This window comes from Schistocerca cancellata, chromosome 1 (genome assembly GCF_023864275.1).
Source record: "Schistocerca cancellata isolate TAMUIC-IGC-003103 chromosome 1, iqSchCanc2.1, whole genome shotgun sequence".
In the NCBI taxonomy this organism is placed as follows: Eukaryota; Metazoa; Arthropoda; class Insecta; order Orthoptera; family Acrididae; genus Schistocerca; species Schistocerca cancellata.
The window spans coordinates 946,272,974-946,294,080 of NC_064626.1; positions in this window are offsets into that span (position 1 = coordinate 946,272,974).

Below are 21,107 nucleotides of genomic sequence, written 5' to 3' on the forward strand. Positions count from 1 at the left end.
TATCAACAAGGTTGAGGTTACGGATATGAAAGTAGCTAGGATGATTGCAGGTACTAGTAGATGGGAACAATGGCAGGAGGGTGCCCACAATGAGGAAATCAAAGAAAAACTGGGAATGAACTCTATAGATGTAGCAGTCAGGGCGAACAGGCTTAGATTGTGGGGTCATGTTACACGCATGGGAGAAGCAAGGTTACCCAAGAGACTCATGGATTCAGCAGTAGAGGGTAGGAGGAGTCGGGGCAGACCGAGGAGAAGGTACCTGGATTCGGTTAAGAATGATTTTGAAGTAATAGGTTTAACATCAGAAGAGGCACCAATGTTAGCACTGAATAGGGGATCATGGAGGAACTGTATAAGGGGGGCTATGCTCCAGACTGAACGCTGAAAGGCATAATCAGTCTTAAATGATATATATATATATATATATATATATATATATATATATATATATATCAGTTCATGATATCCAGTATTACAAATTTACTCTCTCTGATGGACACACGTCCAGATCATCTGCTCTCAAAACTCCGCCATCTCTCTCCCCACATCCACAACTGCTGGCGGCTCACCTCCAACTGCGCAACGCTACGCGCTGTTAACAGCCAACTGCCCAACACTACAATAGCAAATATTACAACAATGCCAACCAGCCACAGACTGCACATAGCACAACCAGTGATTTTCATTCAGAGCACTACATGGCGTTACCAACATAAAAACCTAAACAGCCTACTTACAAGAGAAACGTGCTTTGCAAAATTGATAAATGAGAAATTATCGCTCTGTATCGCTCTTGTTAGTGGCCAAGAATTCCTTTCGCTGACGTGGAAATTGCACCTGCCTTCCCTGACGCCTCAGGTTAAAACTCACGCCACCTCTTAAAAGACACCCGCCAGGAAGCACAACAACGCAACTGAGGCCTGCGTGCTATCAGAAGCGGCGGGCGGATACAGCACACAGTCGGTAAGTCTTAAGAAAGAACTAAAAAACTATTTTTGACACTTGTCTCTAAATACCGAATATATTTCCAGTAACGAGTTATCATTAAAATTACCACATCACAGACGATGAGTCGTCCACCACTTTTTAGTTCTTTACCTATGATTCCCGCATGGAGCAAAGAAACGCTATAGATTTTGATCCCTTTTTGAATATTAATACCCACACAGTATTCCAGTGTAATCTAGCATGAAGTTTTCTTCCGATTATTGTCTTCATCATCGTCATTTCCATTTCGTATTATAGATGATGTTAGGCAACTACAGCAGCTCGCTATTTAAACCAAATACGCTGGAAACCTGCGTCAAACAATTTCTACAGGGCATTATCGCCAAGTTTATAGGGCAGAACGTCAAGATTTATGTCTGATAATGTCCACTCTACGACAGTGTTATTGAAAACTAAGAAAAAATCTGCAGATATCTGAGTCTCTCTTCCAACATTCAAAAGACTCAAATGTAAATACAGGACTAAACAATAAGCACACTGCAAAGAAATAAGTACCAAGTGTTGTCCCAGTATTATGTGTGATGTCACTACAAGGATGCCTTAAAGGCACCTGAAACAGTAGGATAATAGTATGTAAAATGTTATGCAGGCTTATTTATCAATAGCATAGTCTAGTGGGTTTACAACAAATAGTGTTAGGTGTTTGAATCAGGTACACAATTTGTAACAAAAGGTGAACAATCTTGATAGATAACCATGCTCGACTAGACAATCCTCGTGTTTTCCCTCTTCTACAAGAAAATCATCACGGATAAAATCCTGAACGACAATATTTACTACCAATCCTCGACTTCTGTTCCCCAGGTGTCGTTTTTGTTTCGTTAGAGCAGTAAGATCTACAACAATGTCCCGTCTACGACACTGCCATTCAAGATCAAGCACAAACCGACTAATAGCTGAGCTATAGAGACCTACCTAAGTCTATTCGATACAATGCATCATTATCTTAAGAGCTGTGAAATAACAAAAATGCTGTAATACACTCCTTAGCTATTGATGACCGACTTTATCGACGGATATTATCAAATTCACTGTTCAATAGCCTTATTGGTTTCGCCTTATACCGCCAAAAGGAGGAGTAGGGGAGACTGAATATCACCTACACATCTCTGTTTAAATCTTACTTGTTTTCTTTTCTTTTCCGTTCTGTTGTAATGAGGTAAATGATTCTCTTTTCATCCGCTAGTTGTTCTTAATTCTTGTGTTTGGTGATTTCCTCTTATAGTTTGTACTTTGCTTGCTAATTTTTAGGAAACGTACGTTTGAGCTAGATTGCGGGATAATTGTATCCCACCTCAATTCATCCTACCTGGTAAGAGATTCAAGCTAAGGTGCAAATCCCCTAGCCTTGAGTATTTTTACCTAGCACTCTACGATAAACGCAATCTAAAATGCGAATTATTTACCAAAATTTGTTATGCAAGTGGTAAATAACTGCAGAGTACGTCGATCACGATGGATAATTTTTCGATATTTTTGCGACTTCAGACTGCATATAGACATTAGTGTAGTGTGATGGAACTGTAACACATTTGCACATAATGTTATCTGTTGTTGCCTTTGAGCAGTAAGGCGGCAGCAACCAATAAATTATACAGCTCAGTTTTACCAGTATTTTAGGAGTCATTACCCGAAGTGACATCATGATCACGTGATCAACGTATAATGCGTACACTGCGGTTTGTAAGGCTCGAGATATTGTGGCACGAATCAGTTTGTAACCTATATTCTTATCTGCAATACTCCTATGCACTCTTTAGTAGTCTCAGTATGGAGGTGGTAACGCCTTGAGACACAGCTACAATAATATCTCGATGTTTTAAGATATATAGCTGTTACTTGGATTCTCAGATGTATTGTTATGGAGAATGTCTTTTACCAGATTTTTCCATATTCCTAAAATTTCTTTTGTCACAAAAGCGTTTCTCTGGTTTAGTGTTTGTGTTTTTCATAGCTGGGTAAGTCTGTCTCCAACGTACTCTTGAACTTCTTGAACTTGGCCCATCCTAAGCATTTTCCTACTATATGGTGAAAATCATGAAATCCTTCACCTAACCTCTTGAGAATATTTACACTTTTGATTGGTAAATGCTTATATGCTGCACGTACTCGACGTATGTCATATTTATATGATTCTAGCGGCAGTCAGTCTCTGTCTACCTCAACCGTATTAATGCTTCCTTTTTGTCCAGGGTCAAATAACGCAATTATAAAGCGAAGCTTGATGTTGTCTTCTCTCCGCCATTCAGCTTCACAGGACTGGAATGCCTCTAGCGTAGTAAGTTTATCAAAACGCCTACCACCAGAAAATGCTTCTCTTTTCGTGGTGACGATTACCCATACCAGTAAGTTAAAAACCTCTGAGAGGGTGGATCTTGACCTGCCAAAGTTGTGAACCCAAAAGCGAAATTAATAAGTATTTATCTCAGTACTGGCACTATTAACAACATAGTATGACCTAGTAAGTTCGTTGATGAATCGATTCGCACGTGTTTTGCCACTCTACCAAATTTAAGTATCCCTGAGCTAAAACAACGGGAACGAACCTAAAGAGTAATTCTCGGTTAACATATACATAACCTCTAATTTCCAAAATTTTCCCGTGGCAAACGAATGCTTCGCCTACGATCCATGCTTGGGCAGCTAACAAACCTCATACTCCATAAGCACCAAAACACTCTCTCAACATCTATATCCTGTATTTCTAAGTATAAAACATCGGGGTGCATAGTTATCGAGCAATGGTTCTACATTATAATGTAAATAAGACCTCAGTAATTTTGTCTACAGTTTAACTGGGTTGTCCACTATGGTGAATGAACCTTGGATATATGTATTTAACCACGTGTGGTTACCAAACGTTTCGTTAAAACTACGGTCTTCTATGGTATTCCTGCCCCACTCTCTAATTCTGATTTTGAAATGAAATTTGCGTACAAAGAACAGTTAGCCCTCCACTAGAGCAGTGAAATCTGAAGGGCAACATTGAATTCCACGGAGAGATTCACGATATTTTGGTACTGCATGTTGACATTACCAAATGTTCTGTTGCGACCACAGTATATATAGACACCTCCCGATTTCGCTTAAGAAGAATAGGCAGTCACCTAGAAGAGCAGTGGTAACAGACGAGTGCGAAACACAGACTGTCCTCACATTTTACAATATCTCTGTCAATCCTGTCTTATTGTGGTGTGGTGTAGGCAGAGCCAGATATGCCATTTATGCATAATAGATGTAAGTCGTCTATTAATAGTCAAGTGTACTCATGTAGTAAAAATATCGATATGCATCTGACTGTATCCAAGCACGTTCGAACGGACACCGGTTCATATGTTTCGCAACTATATAATCCGTCATTACTCTGAAGATATTATAGTCTGGCTCAACCAATAAATCACCTCCGTTAATAGGAACCCACGTCCAGGAACGTACTGTTTACTTTCTACGACGGTTTTAATTAAGATGTTTAACTCATCCACGTCTGCTTGGTGAACTGAATTAGGCGTGACACAGAACAATTATTAGGTGACAATTCTAAAGGAAACCTAACGAAGCATCAACTTATCACTTAAGCACATTCCTTTGTATAAACACCGAAACATTACGTGTTTACTAATTCAAAACAAAAAGAACCCAGCATACTGTACTGATGCTTTAAAATAACGGCCCGATCTGGCGACCGCCTTCGTTGTTACGGACGAAGTACCTATGAAATATGTTTTGGTACACACTTTCCATCCCGAGTATCGTAAATTAAACTTGGCATACAGCCCCACAAGGAGTAGTCCATAGAATTTAAATACGGCGATCGCAGTGGCCACGCGCCTGGACCACGTCGAACTATCTATCTTTCGCCTTATCGTCTTTTGAGATGCGTTTGCGGACACCTAAGAAGTGAGTTGGTGCACCATCATACTGACTTCACATTTCCTGACTGAAGTCAGTGGTACAACTTCAAAGAATGGGTCCAATACGTTCTGCAGGAAGAGCAAATATGTAGGACCAGTTAGGAGACATAACCCAATCACGTGATCTACAGAATACCTGCCCACACGTTAATACCAAACCAGTGCTGAAATCCCTCAATACGGGTGGCACAAGGGTTTTCATCTGCCCACTTGTGGCTATTTTTTCGCGAATTCAGAACACAGTCCCTAGTGAACTTACATTCATCTGTGAACAGAACTCGACGTTGAAACAGGGGTGTGTCGATGCAGCGGTGCAGGAAAGACGTGCAGCATTCTACGCCTTGTGGAATACTGGCTCGACCCATGGGGTGTAGCCTTTGTAAGTGGAACGGATGCAAATTTGCTCACGCAGTAGGTCCCAGACGATACTGTGACAAACACCCATTTCATGCGCAGTTGTTCAACTACTCGTTGACGGCTTCACTTCAACGCGATGCAATACATCTCCTTCAAATTCCAGCGTGTTGCGTTGCCGTGGGGCATCACAATCCTGCATCACGATGAAGATGCCTTTATCTCGCAGCCGCTGCGTACCTTGGGCAAAAAGTTTGTACATTGATGTGCTACGTAACAGAAAAGGTTCGTGATACAGCAGACTAGCACTCTTCCTCTGTCTCGAACATCGCCATACACAAGGAACCTGTCTGTGAATTCCGAAAACATCTAGCGAACCATTTTTACTGTAGCGGAGAGACAGAGCCATCGCACATGTCTCGCTGCAAGTTAGACCATAAGTGACATCAGGTGACCATCCAAGGCAGTATACGTCATTCCGTCTACCTTGTTGCATACCACGACAAGCAGCTCTGAGATTTTCCTCTTTCCCTCAGCAAAAATAGTTCAAATGGCTCTGACCACTACGGGACTCAATATCTAAGGTCATCAGTCCCCTAGAACTTTAAACTACTTAAACCTAACTAACCTAAGGACATCACACACACCCATGCCCGAGGCAGGATTCGAACCTGCGACCGTAGCGGTCGCGCGGTTCAAGACTGTAGCGCCTAGAATCGCTCGGCTACACCGGCCGGCTCCTCAGCAGACGTGGGCGCTTTACACGTTCGAGTTGAAACTGTCGTAGAACGGAAATTCACTCTTCCGAAAATGGTTTCCTAACCAAAACTCCCCTCTACAAAGGCCTAGAAATTTGTAGTGGTAATTTCCGAGCACCCTCTATTAGTAAGCAGTATCAACTTCACACTACTAGGAGAAAAATGTATTGCTTTAGGGATTATGGTGCTTCTCATACGTATCTTTAATACACGTGCGATTTATGCACAGGTTAATGGCTACCATAACTAATTATTGTGCACACAGTCTGGCTACTAGGGTCAGAATAGATTTGGCGGTAGCAATACGTACCTAATCACACGATATTATAAGCGGTTAGGGGAGGGGGTGGCAACTGAGGGTCAAGCAGACAAAAATACACGATGTATGGTACACATAAATTAACAGTACATCCTTACAAGTAAAGATTAGCAAGACAATTGATTAATGGGTATTCATCCAGGAAAAAGAGGGGATCAATGCCCACTTTCTTCCCAGCAAAGAGAGGAGTCTCTAGTATGCCAGATGACGTACGGCTCGTGAACGTAGGTAAACATGTACCGAAAGACAGTGGCACTAGGAAGCGATGCAGATTCTGCAGCACAAACACTAAAGAGAAGAAAACAAAAGTTGTTTGCGCTGCTTGTGGTGTACCACTCTGTGCCACACCATGTTTTCCCAAGTTTCATGGCATGTAAAGTTTTGTAAGTATTGATCATGTATCATGAAAACTGAAATGTAATGAATATTTTTTACACTGGCTCTACACAAATAAAAAGATTACATGCATGTATAATTTGTAGTTATTTTATTCTCTGCAAAATCCTGTTTATGGCTACAAAAATAAAATTATAAAATCAGTCAGTCAGCAGAAAAGGTATCTTGCGTTGGTTCATGGGACATGTGTGTCCCACTTCCTGTTGTGAAAAAAGGAGAACTTAAAAAATATTTTGGTGGTGAAAATATAATAATGGGACTGAAAAGAAATTGTTATCACCTTAATATTTTAAAAAATCGGTAAAAAATGAATTTTATCCATGAAAGGGTTAAAATAGTTTTATGTTCAATACTTTTGGGGTGATTAACTACGGTTTCAGATTGAGTAACGGGGTCTTTACCAATAAGATTTTTAATCTCTTTTAGTCAAGTGGCTATTTTTACAATTTTTCGCACACGACTACGTGCGGTCTGTGCTTTGGTCATCACTTTGGCGCATACGGAGTCCACTAGCTCAGCAGATACCGTTACTCATGGTGAGTGGAATACATTAGTACACACATCAAAAAAAGTTTTGCATCTACTCGGTTCCGAGAGTTCCAGAAACTGTATACAAAACTGGAAGAGAGATCAACATAAACATCATTTCCGCTCTTTTTATTTCTCATGAAAACCATGTATGTTGTACCACCATACAGTGAGACCTTCAGAGGTGGTGGTCCAGATTGCTGTACACATCGGTACCTGTAATACCCAGTAGCTCGTCCTCTTGCATTGATGCATGCCTGTATTTATCGTGGTCCACTATTCACAAGTTCATCAAGGGACTGTTCTTCCAAATTGTCCCACTCCTCAATGGCGATTCGGCGTAGATCCCTCAGAGTGGTTGGTGGGTCACGTCGTCCATAAACAGCCCTTTTCAGTCTGTCCAGGCATGTTCGATACGGTTCATGTCTGGAGAACATTCTGGCCACTCTTGTCGAGCGATGATGTTAACCTGAAGGAAGTCATTCACAAGATGTGCACGATGGGGACGCGAATTTTCATCCATGGAGACGAATTCTTCGCCAATATGCTGCCGATATAGTTGCACTATCGGTCGAACGATAGCATTCACGTATCGTACAGCCGTTACGGCGCCTTCCATGACCACCAACGGCGTACGTCGGCCCACATAATGCCACCTCAAAACAGCAAAGAACCTCCACCTTGCTACCCTCGCTGGACAGTGTGTCTAAGGCGTTCATCCTGACCGGGTTGCCTCCAAACAACGTCTCCGACGATTGTCTTGTTGAAGGCATTTGCGGTGAAGAAAACGTGATGCCAATCCTGAGCGGTCCATTCCGCATGTTGTTGGACACATCTGTACCGCGCTGCATGGTGTCGTAGTTGCAAAGATGGGCCTCACCATGGACATCGGGAGTGAAGTTGCGCATCATGCAGCCTATTGCGCATAGTTTGAGTCGCCTTCCTGGTGGAATGACTGGAACTGACCGGCTGTCGGACCCCCTCCGCCTCATTGGCGCTGCTCATGCATCCTTGTTTACACCTTTGGGCGGGTTTAGTGACATCTCTGAACCGTCAAAGGAACTGTGTCTGTGATACAATATCCACAGTCAACGTCTATCTTCAGGAGTGCTGGGAACCGGGATGATACAAAACTTTTTTGATGTGTGTATTTTACCTACGTGATAGTCCCGTAATAGTAATTTCTTCTTACTGGTTTCTTCCTTTCTAGGTATCACAGGAGTCTTTCTTGTGATTTTATTTTTGCAATCTGCTACTTTGCCAGTTGTGAACACTGGGCCACCTTTTCTATTTTTTCGATCTAAACATAATTTTATTTTGTGAGCACATTTATCCCCTATATACACTCCTGGAAATGGAAAAAAGAACACATTGACACCGGTGTGTCAGACCCACCATACTTGCTCCGGACACTGCGAGAGGGCTGTACAAGCAATGATCACACGCACGGCACAGCGGACACACCAGGAACCGCGGTGTTGGCCGTCGAATGGCGCTAGCTGCGCAGCATTTGTGCACCGCCGCCGTCAGTGTCAGCCAGTTTGCCGTGGCATACGGAGCTCCATCGCAGTCTTTAACACTGGTAGCATGCCGCGACAGCGTGGACGTGAACCGTATGTGCAGTTGACGGACTTTGAGCGAGGGCGTATAGTGGGCATGCGGGAGGCCGGGTGGACGTACCGCCGAATTGCTCAACACGTGGGGCGTGAGGTCTCCACAGTACATCGATGTTGTCGCCAGTGGTCGGCGGAAGGTGCACGTGCCCGTCGACCTGGGACCGGACCGCAGCGACGCACGGATGCACGCCAAGACCGTAGGATCCTACGCAGTGCCGTAGGGGACCGCACCGCCACTTCCCAGCAAATTAGGGACACTGTTGCTCCTGGGGTATCGGCGAGGACCATTCGCAACCGTCTCCATGAAGCTGGGCTACGGTCCCGCACACCGTTAGGCCGTCTTCCGCTCACGCCCCAACATCGTGCAGCCCGCCTCCAGTGGTGTCGCGACAAGCATGAATGGAGGGACGAATGGAGACGTGTCGTCTTCAGCGATGAGAGTCGCTTCTGCCTTGGTGCCAATGATGGTCGTATGCGTGTTTGGCACCGTGCAGGTGAGCGCCACAATCAGGACTGAATACGACCGAGGCACACAGGGCCAACACCCGGCATCATGGTGTGGGGAGCGATCTCCTACACTGGCCGTACACCACTGGTGATCGTCGAGGGGACACTGAATAGTGCACGGTACATCCAAACCGTCATCGAACCCATCGTTCTACCATTCCTAGACCGGCAAGGGAACTTGCTGTTCCAACAGGACAATGCACGTCCGCATGTATCCCGTGCCACCCAACGTGCTCTAGAAGGTGTAAGTCAACTACCCTGGCCAGCAAGATCTCCGGATCTGTCCCCCATTGAGCATGTTTGGGACTGGATGAAGCGTCGTCTCACGCGGTGTGCACGTCCAGCACGAACGCTGGTCCGACTGAGGCGCCAGGTGGAAATGGCATGGCAAGCCGTTCCACAGGACTACATCCAGCATCTCTACGATCGTCTCCATGGGAGAATAGCAGCCTGCATTGCTGCGAAAGGTGGATATACACTGTACTAGTGCCGACATTGTGCATGCTCTGTTGCCTGTGTCTATGTGCCTGTGGTTCTGTCAGTGTGATCATGTGATGTATCTGACCCCAGGAATGTGTCAATAAAGTTTCCCCTTCCTGGGACAATGAATTCACGGTGTTCTTATTTCAATTTCCAGGAGTGTACATTTCCACTTCGACTATGTTTTCCTACTATCTTACATGAGTCTTTGTGTACCAGTTTGTATATATTGTGCCTCATGATGCTTCTAAAATGTTACAAAGGGAGCCGTGCTTATAAATAAATGATCTACAGCTAAAGCGCTCTTATCCTTTCAAAATAATATATCGAGGCTGTGGCCGCCCTGACTTCAAAGTAAGTTGCTCATAGAAATGTCTGGGACTAATGCTGAGATAAATCCCTGCAGTTTGGTAGCTCTACAGGAGTTAACCATGAATGAGTTGATTAAACTGCATGTGGAATATCTGGAGTAATTTGTACGCTCTGTTCCTCGCGGAACTGAAGGCATTATGAAGGTTATGCGCAGTGCTATACGGTATTCCCGTATCATGTTGTCCGGCGTGCTTGCTGTATGCGGGGAGAGAACTTGAGTTACATGGCTCTATTAGTTTAAGGTGTGCTTCATGTTGTTTTACACTAACATATTTTAGTTAAATAAAGTAGAATACATACTTAAGGTAGGATATACCCAAATTAACGTCGAGACGCTTAATTCTACTACCATACATGAACAGGGAGCATTCGCGACTACAACTACCTACATCTACGTTTACATAACTACTCTGCAACGCCTACTTAAGTGCCTGACAGATGTTTTGCTGAACCACCTTCAGACCACAACTGTATTGTTCCATTATCGAACAACGCGCAGGAAAGAGGCACACCTAGAATTTCCGTGCCAGCTCTGATTTCCTTATTTTATTACAGTGATCATTTCTTGGTACATAGGTGCGGGTCAACAAAATATTTTCGTTTTCGCAGATAAAATTGAAATAAAGCTTGCCTTAACGAAAACCACCTCTTATTTATGGCTGCCAATCCAACTCGCTTATCATATCCGTGGCACTCTCTCCCCTATTTCGCAATGATAGGAAATGAACTGTCCTTCTTTGTTTTTCGATGTATTCGGTCAGTCCTTTCTCGTAAGGATCCCATACCGCTTAGCAGTACTCTAGCAGAGGACGGACAAGCGTTGTGAAGGCAGTCTCCTTAGTTGACGCCTTCCATCTTCTAAGTGTCCTCCCAATAAAACGCAGTCTTTGGTTTGCCTTCTCCATAATATCATTTGTGTGACGGTTCCCATGTAAGTTGTTCGTGATTCTAATTCCTAGGCATTTAGCTGAATTGACAGCCTTTTGACTTGTGTGGCAACCTTTAGGTTTTGTGGTTTATAGTGTAAACGAAATGAAACTCATTCCTTTAAGCACTCATGTGGATGACCTCACACTTTTCATTGTTTAGTGTCAACTGTCACTTTTCGCGCCTTACACACATATTGCCTAAGTAATTTTGCAAATAGTTTTGATCTTCTGATGACTTTAATAGTAGGTAAACACCAAGAACATTAGTAAACAATCTAAGATGGCTGCTCAGATTGTCTCCTAAGTCATTTATATAGATTAGAAACAGCAGAGGGCCCTGGACAGCGCCAGATATCACTTCTGTTTAACAAGATGACTTTCCGTCATTTACTACATACTGTGACCTTTCTGAAAGGAAATCACGAATCCAGCAGCACAATTGAGACTTTACTACATAGGCAAGCAATTTGATCTGAAGTCCCTTGAGAGGAACGGAACTCTAGAAATATGTGATCAATTGGGCATCCCCTATCGATAGTACTCATTACTTCGTGACACTAAAGAATTAGTTGTGTTTCACAAGAAAGATATTTTCTGAACCCGAGGCGACTGTATGTCAATAAATCGTATTTTTCGAGGTAGTTCATGCTCTTCCAACAAAATATATATTCGAAAATCCTACTGCAAATCGACGTCAGTGTTATGCGTCTGTTATTCATCGAATTAATTCTATTTCTTTTCATGACTATTGATGTGACCCAAGCAGCTTCCCAGTCTTTAGGTGAGGATCTAATGTCGAGCGAGCGTTTGTATATGATTTTTCAATACGGAGCTATTACATCAGCCTACTGTGAAAGGAATCTAACTGATGTAAAATCTGGAACGGAGGATTTCCCTATATTAACTGAACTAAGTTCCTTTGCTATATTGAAGATATGTTCTTCTAAGTGACTGTGTTGGCAGCTGGTCTTGATTATAATTCCTTAACATCTACTTCGGCTTCCATGATGAAGGAATTTCGGAAAACCGTATTTACTAACTCCGCTTTAGAGGCACAGACAATGGTAACCTGGTTATCGTTATCGTGCAGTGAGGGTACTGATTGTACATTGTCGATAGTTTACTTTAAATATGACCAGAATCTCTTGGATTTGCTGCCAGATTTCGAGATAGAGTTCCGTTGGCGAAACTACACTCCTGGAAATTGAAATAAGAACACCGTGAATTCATTGTCCCAGGAAGGGGAAACTTTATTGACACATTCCTTGGGTCAGATACATCACATGATCACACTGACAGAACCACAGGCACATAGACACAGGCAACAGAGCATGCACAATGTCGGCACTAGTACAGTGTATATCCACCTTTCGCAGCAGTGCAGGCTGCTATTCTCCCATGGAGACGATCGTAGAGATGCTGGATGTAATCCTGTGGAACGGCTTGCCATGCCATTTCCACCTGGCGCCTCAGTTGGACCAGCGTTCGTGCTGGACGTGCAGACCGCGTGAGACGACGCTTCATCCAGTCCCAAACATGCTCAATGGGGGACAGATCCGGAGATCTTGCTGGCCAGGATAGTTGACTTACACCTTCTAGAGCACGTTGGGTGGCACGGGATACATGCGGACGTGCATTGTCCTGTTGGAACAGCAAGTTTCCTTGCCGGTCTAGGAATGGTAGAACGATGGGTTCGATGACGGTTTGGGTGTACCGTGCACTATTCAGTGTCCCCTCGACGATCACCAGTGGTGTACGGCCAGTGTAGGAGATCGCTCCCCACACCATGATGCCGGGTGTTGGCCCTGTGTGCCTCGGTCGTATGCAGTCCTGATTGTGGCGCTCACCTGCACGGCGCCAAACACGCATACGACCATCATTGGCACCAAGGCAGAAGCGACTCTCATCGCTGAAGACGACACGTCTCCATTCGTCCCTCCATTCACGCCTGTCGCGACACCACTGGAGGCGGGCTGCACGATGTTGGGGCGTGAGCGGAAGACGGCCTAACGGTGTGCGGGACCGTAGCCCAGCTTCATGGAGACGGTTGCGAATGGTCCTCGCCGATACCCCAGGAGCAACAGTGTCCCTAATTTGCTGGGAAGTGGCGGTGCGGTCCCCTACGGCACTGCGTAGGATCCTACGGTCTTGGCGTGCATCCGTGCGTCGCTGCGGTCCGGTCCCAGGTCGACGGGCACGTGCACCTTCCGCCGACCACTGGCGACAACATCGATGTACTGTGGAGACCTCACGCCGCACGTGTTGAGCAATTCGGCGGTACGTCCACCCGGCCTCTCGCATGCCCACTATACGCCCTCGCTCAAAGTCCGTCAACTGCACATACGGTTCACGTCCACGCTGTCGCGGCATGCTACCAGTGTTAAAGACTGCGATGGAGCTCCGTATGCCACGGCAAACTGGCTGACACTGACGGCGGCGGTGCACAAATGCTGCGCAGCTAGCGCCATTCGACGGCCAACACCGCGGTTCCTGGTGTGTCCGCTGTGCCGTGCGTGTGATCATTGCTTGTACAGCCCTCTCGCAGTGTCCGGAGCAAGTATGGTGGGTCTGACACACCGGTGTCAATGTGTTCTTTTTTCCATTTCCAGGAGTGTATTAAAAGCATTTCGCTCTGAAATTAGGGTTAAATTTCTAGCTCTCATAAAACTTCTCAAATGTTGGAGATCATATGTAAAGTACACGAACGCAAGATACAATCAGTTGTTTTAAATTTGGCAAGGTTTTTTCAATGCTTCTGTAACAGTGTGGCGAGGTGTTTTATGTACAATGGGTTGTCAGTTCTGTCCCTTATTAATTTATATGGTACTACCTGAGTACCCAACGTTGCTCCGGCATTACCTGTTTCAGTTCTATTAGTCCATTTCCACCTCCCTCCTCTCTCAGTCCAACTTCTCTGCCCCCCCCCCTCTATGTCCATGTTCTTTCTCCTTTTACCCCTTCTGTCCGTCCATCTCCTTCACCCCTCGTTATCTGCAAGTCCCCGTCTCCGCCGTTCAGCGCCTTCTCACCCTCTCTCTGTCCATCTCTTCCACATTCCTTTGGCTGTTCACCTCCTCTTTTCCGCTCTCTGTCCATCTTCTCCTCCCCCACACTTCCTAAACTGTATCTTGTACAATGATATAATTTTGTAGATATACTCTGCAGGATATGTGGATACTGTCTGCTAAATGTGTTGCGAATAGAGTTAGTAGAAAAGAATTAATTAATTTTAACTGTCATGACGTCAGGCCTGATGCGACAGTTTTACTGCACGAACAGCAAAAGAGGAGTAAGCGACAACCTTTCTTTTCAATTTATTATTTTTTAAGGACTGTAAGCGAGAAAAAGTTTCGTAAAGGTTTGAAATTACGAGTAAAGTTCGTAGCAAGTCGCTAAATGTTCTCGTTCTCAAATACGGGATGAATAAAATCTGGGTGACTTACAGTTCTTTTTCATCACGACCCACCCCTTTGATAGGTAAGTGGTTCTTACCTGCTTAGCGATTCTTGCCAGATAGTAACATAGGTCTGCAAAGAAATATTTTTTGAAATCTGTTTGAAATTTGATCACTGGCTTTTATGTACTTTTCAGCGTTGATTTCAAAAATGCAATCCATTTTTTTTTCTGTCACGTCAGGTTTCCTCACAAAAAAGGAGTATTTTTGGGTATAATAACAAAATTTAAGCAATCTATCACATTTTTTCCAACGTTATAAGATTATATTTTATTTATAAATCATGTTCTAAGCTACATTTCCAGTACACTTCCATTTCTCTTTAAGCTCATAAATCCTTATAATAACGCTTTCGCTTTCTGACAGAGCTTCGTTTATTGCATTTTCGGCTGTGGACTCGTTGAGGATCATCTCTTTTTATCATTCAGCAGTAGTCCGCTGTCATGTTGACGTTCCATCTTCCTTGATATCTTCTTTCCATTTCTTTGATGTCTTGGTGGAATCTTTCGCCCTGCTCTTGACTTACATCACCAAGGTTTTCAGGGATGTAGTCAAGATGTGAGTGGAGAAAATGAACTTTAATGCTCATGTTACGCCCCAGCTTCTTAAAGTTTTCGAGCATATCTGCGACCATTGTCTTGTAGTTTGGATCTCTTTTGGTTCCTAGGGAAGCGGTAACAACTAACTTAAAAGATGTCCATGCTGCCTTTTCTTTTATTTCCGTTTTGTCCACAAAGTTGGGATCTGTCATTAGTTTTCTAATGCCTGGTCCGAAAAAGATTCCTTCCTTTACGTTTGCCTCGGATAAACCAGGAAACTGTCCAAAAAGATATCTGAAACACTCCCCTTCTTTTGGCAATGCCTTAACAAATTGTTTCATCAGCCGTAACTTAATATGAAGTGGTGGAAGTAACACCTTTTTGTTGGGATCCACAAGGCTTTTCCTCTCAACATTTCTAACCCCTCCCTGTAAGGTTTTTCTCAAGGGCCAAGCTTCTTTTATGTAGTGTTGCTTTCAATCTCTCCTGCCCCATTCACAGAGAAAGGTTCAAATGGTTCAAATGGCTCTGAGCACTATGGGACTTAACTGCTGTGGTCATCAGTCCCCTAGAACTTAGAACTACTTAAACCTAACTAACCTAAGGACATCACACACATCCATGCCCGAAGCAGGATTCGAACCAGCGACCATAGCGGTCGCGCGGTTCCGGACTGTAGCGCCTAGAACCGCTCGGCCACTCCGGCCGGCTCACAGAGAAAGCAAGAGAACTTAGTATAGCCACTTTGTTGACCAAGCAGCATTGAAATCACTTTTAAACCACCACATAGCGTCCATTCGTGGTCTGAATAGCAGAGTTTGCTTAAAACCAGTTCAAGGTTTTCGCAACATTCTTTTAAGTGAAACCGAGTGTCCAACTGGTATAGAAGCATACTTGTTGCCATTGTGTAGAAGTACTGCTTTAAGGCTTCTTTTTGAAGAGACAATAGAAAATCTCCACTCATCAGGAGCATATTCTATCTTGAATTGTGCCATAAGTCAGGAACATCACTGCAAAACACCAGGTCACCTTCTTGAAAGGAAAAAGATACGAACTCCTTTTCCCTAGATCGATACCAAGAAAAAGATGTACCCGGAGTCAACATATGTTTATCTTTCAATCTAGATCCTAAAACCTCTGCCGATTCTTTAGAAAGGCCTAGGTCTCTATCTAAAAAGTTGAGTTAAGATTGTGAGAATGGAATGGGATCGGTTGTGCCATGATGGTAGCAATCTGTCTTCTTCTCTATCATCTTGCTGAGCCAATGGCTAGTCATCATATATATCATCCAAAAAATCTGGAGGAGAGGGTGTTGGTACTTCAGGCCCTTGAGGAACAGGGCGAATGGCTGATTGAATATTGGGGTAAGAAATATCCTTCTTTGTTTTTTCAAATGGAAATCTCGTACGTTGCAAGAACAAAAATTTCAGTCATCACTATGATTTTTGGGCTCCCTCCAAACCTTTGGTATTCCAAAGCGTAAGGACTGCTTTTTACGTTGAAACCATTGCCTCGGTTCTTCAACACACACTGAACAGACTTTGTGTGGGGCCCAAGGCTTATCTTTATCGCCTAACTTTATACCAAAATAGGCGAAATACACTTTTTCAACAAAATCGGAAATGTTTCTTTGTTCCTTTTTAACGGTATAGTTACCACAAATGTAGCAGAAGCAATCTGGTGAGTTTATACGTACATCCTCTGGTAGCCATTGCCCATTGTCCATAAAACAACTTCACAACACAAGAAAACAGTCACTACTTCAGAGCAGTAGAAACAAAACCACGTGAACAGCACTGAATGAAAAGGTACTGTAAACTGAAGGACAATAACAGAAGCTCACTGCTTGGTGATGGCAGGGGAAGGGCCAGCGCGACAGACAGGCACTGACATCAAAATACTGCTGGTTTCACCTAATTATTCTTTATTTTACGTATATCTAGTACAAAAACGGCTAAGTAATATTTTATGGAGATCCTAAAAAAAATTCAAACTCACTAGAATGTTGAAATATCGAAAAAAGCTAAAACTAGAAAAGCAATTTGTGAAATAACTGTACGTGATGGAATTTTTTCACTATTTTTCCTGAAATCAGCGTCGAAAACTCCATAAAATCAATTAATAAATTTGAAACAATTTTTATGTCGCAGATCTGTGTTAAAGTGATGTGTACTAAGTTTGGTTGAAACAGGTCAAGTGGTTTCGGAGGAGATGTGGACCATATATACGAGAGGCGTTCGGTAAGCAACAATTTTTTTTCTGAAGCGAGGTTGGTATTTTTTTTACAGTATTCCAATACGCCATATTATTCCCCATACTTTTGGCTACAAAACTCTGCTTTTTAACATAATCTCCATTCAGTGCGACAGCCTTACGCCATCTTACTGGGAGGATATGACGCCCGCATGGTCCCACTCTGTTGGTCCAAGTCAGAGCCAACGTCCTGCTGCACCAGTAACCTCCCCTTCACCCAAGTGCTACTCCCCGTGAAGTACATCCTTCGCTGCGCCAAAAAAATGGAAGTCGGAAGGTGCGAGATCCGGGTTGTAGGGTGGGCGAGAAATGTAAGTCCAGTGACGTTTTGTGAGCTCTTCTCGGATGCGCAAACTTGTGTGAGCCCTTGGGTGTTCATGAGACGGAAAATCTCGTTTGCATTTTTGTGGCGACGAACTTGCTGAAGTAGTTTCCCAGTTTCCTGAGAGTAGCACAGTACACTCCAGAGTTGATCGTTTCACCATGACGGAGGACATCAAACCGAATAATCCCTTCAAATTTCCAGAAGACCGTCGCCATGACGTTACCCGCTGTGGGTGTGGCGTTGACGTTTTTCTGCGGAGGAAATATGGTGTGGCACCACTCTGTGGATTTCCGTATTTCCGGTTAGAAGTGATGAACCGGTGTTTCATCACCTGTGACGATTTTCGACAAAAATTGTCATGATCATCTTCGTAACGGCATACAAGTCCGCACAAATCATGCTTCGTTGCTGTGCTCTTATGTTCCTCTATTAGGAATCCAGCGACACACACATTTCAGTACCACAACTGGTGTACGAGTGTGTCAGCACAACCAACAGAGACGTCCAGTGGTGCAGCGAGGCCTTTGATTGTGAACCGTCACTCACATCGAATGAGAGTGAATGCACGTTCCAGCACGACGGAAGTCAGCTGTGCGCGGCCGGCCGGCACGGTGGAGCTCGAACAAATTCTCGCGACCTTTTTGCTATGATGACAGGCGCCTCGTCCAACGATTCACCATGCTTTTGTTCACTGTCACGTCTCAGCAGACATTCTACAAACATCTATCAACATCTGCGATGCTTTGGTTTTCTGGCGAACGAAACAAAGACAGCTCTCTTCGTGGAACGCATCTCCGTCACAGACACCATTTTGAAGTATATGTATAATGTCGCCACCTTTCGGAACTTCACGAAACTATAGGGGCTGAAACGGGAATATCCACAACAGCCCACAACGAATTACGCGTTTTTCCAACCTAAATTTGGCGAGAAAAGAAACTGGTTGAGTTACTTATCAAACGCCCCTCGTTCAAACATACTTTTTTAAATATATAGATATTTTTTCCGTGACCCGATTTTGATGGAAAAAGCCTATACGGTGCCTCAAACTATGTTCAAGTTACCTGTGACAGCTCTATCGAAATCCTTGTAGTAGTTTTGTAGCGTGTTCAGATAGACAGATAGATGAGAAAGTTTTACTAAAACTTTCAATCACGATATTTCGTTTTTTCAATGTCCGATTTTGATGAGTTAAGGCTACACGGTGCTCTGAACTGCGCTCAAGTTACCTGCGAAAACCCCGTGAATATTCGTCTACTAGTTTTCGAGGTAAACATTTTCAAAAACAGACACTACGATCCTGCAGATTTATTCTTGGTATACAGGATGTTCTGAAACTCCCGCACAAAATTCTCGGACTTCTAGAGGATAGTGAGTACATAATATTCTGAACAGGAACCTCCGCTTTAAAACATTTTTCCTAGGACGGTTCGTAACAGGGTAGTATGGTCGGGTCAGGGGGAGGGACTGGCTAATGTCATTTGACATCTGTCCTACCTTTCCGACCTGGTTCCAGCCTCATTCACGTGTCTGTGAGTGTTAGAGCAACATGGTTGAGCACACGTTTACAGGATATACCGACATGGTCTTCCGATAAGGTGAAGTTATCGGTAGCAGAATAGCTGCTCGTCGACTTTATGAAGACCGGCTCCATCGCATATCCTTCTCACCATAATTACGTCACGGCTTCAACAAAGGGGTATCTTCACCGTCAGCAGGAGTGACTGTGGTTCTCCAAGGAGAAGCCACACATACGAATTGGAAGAGGCCGTACTCCATCATGTGGTAGAGAAACCATCAACGAGAACACGATAACTGCGCTTGCAATGGATGTTGCTGCCAGCACAGTTTGGTATGTTGTGGATGATCAACGACCTGGATGATCAACGACTTCACTCATACCATCTTAAACACTCCATACCATTCTCTCACACACACATGAATGAGTCTGGAACCAGCTGAGAGAGGCAACCTAAATGGGAAATGAAATCAGCTAATCCGACGTAAACACACCCCACCCTGTAGTAAATCTACGTAAAAAACATGCTTTCATACGGCAGTAGCATGGAAACGGTACACATCGGCAGAACGGTTCCTCTTCAGAATATTATGTACTCAGTCCCCTCCACAAGTACTGAAGTTTGTTTCCGAACACCCTGTAAATATAGACCAATCTTGCCATTGCTGTCGGCAGTATTTCTTTGAACTGAAGATACATCTCGCCTACGCAGGCATAATTATACTAGTGGCGATTAAAATTGCTACACCACGAAGATGACGTGCTACAGACGCGAAATTTAACCGACAGGAAGAAGATGCTGTGATATGCAAATGATTAGCTTTTCAGAGCATTCACACAAGGTTGGCGCCGGTGGCGACACCTACAACCTGCTGACATGAGGAAAGTTTACAACCGATTTCTCATACACAGCAGTTGACCGGCGTTGCCTGGTGAAACGTTGTTGTGATGCCTCGTGTAATGAGGATAAATGCGTACCATCACCTTTCCGACTCTGATAAAGGTCAGATTGTAGCCTATCACGATTGCGGTTCATCGTATCGCGACATTTCTGTTCGCGTTGGTCGAGATCCAATGACTGTTAGCAGAATATGAAATCGGTGGGTTCAGGAGGGTAATACGGAACGCTGTGCTGGATCCCAACGGCCTCGTATCACTAGCAAAAAAATGGCTCTGAGCACTATGGGACTCAACTGCTGAGGTCATTAGTCCCCCAGAACTTAGAACTAGTTAAACCTAACTAACCTAAGGACAGCACAAACATCCATGCCCGATGCAGGATTCGAACCTGCGACCGTAGCGGTCTTGCGGTTCCAGACTGCAGCGCCTTTAACCGCACGGCCACTTCGGCCGGCCGTATCACTAGCAGTCGGGATGACAGGCATCTTATCCGCATGGCTATAACGGATCGTGCAGCCACGTCTCGATCCCTGACTCAACAGATGGGAACGTTTGCAAGACAACAACCATCTATACGAACAGTTCGACGACGTTTGCAGCAGCATGGACTATCAGCTCGGAGACCATGGCTGCGGTTACCCTTGACGCTGCTTCACAGACAGGAGCGCCTGCGATGGTGTACTCAAGGACGAACCTGGGTGCACGAGCGGCAAAACCTCATTTTTTCGGATGAATCCAGGTTCGGTTTAAAGCATCATGATGGTCGCATCCGTGTTTGGTGACATCGCGGTGAACGCACATTGGAAACGTGTATTCGTCATCGGCATACTGGCGTATCACCCGGCGTGATGGTATGGAGTGCCGTTGGTTACACGTCTCGATCACCTCTTGTTCGCACTGACGGCACTTTGAACAATGGACGTTACATTTCAGATG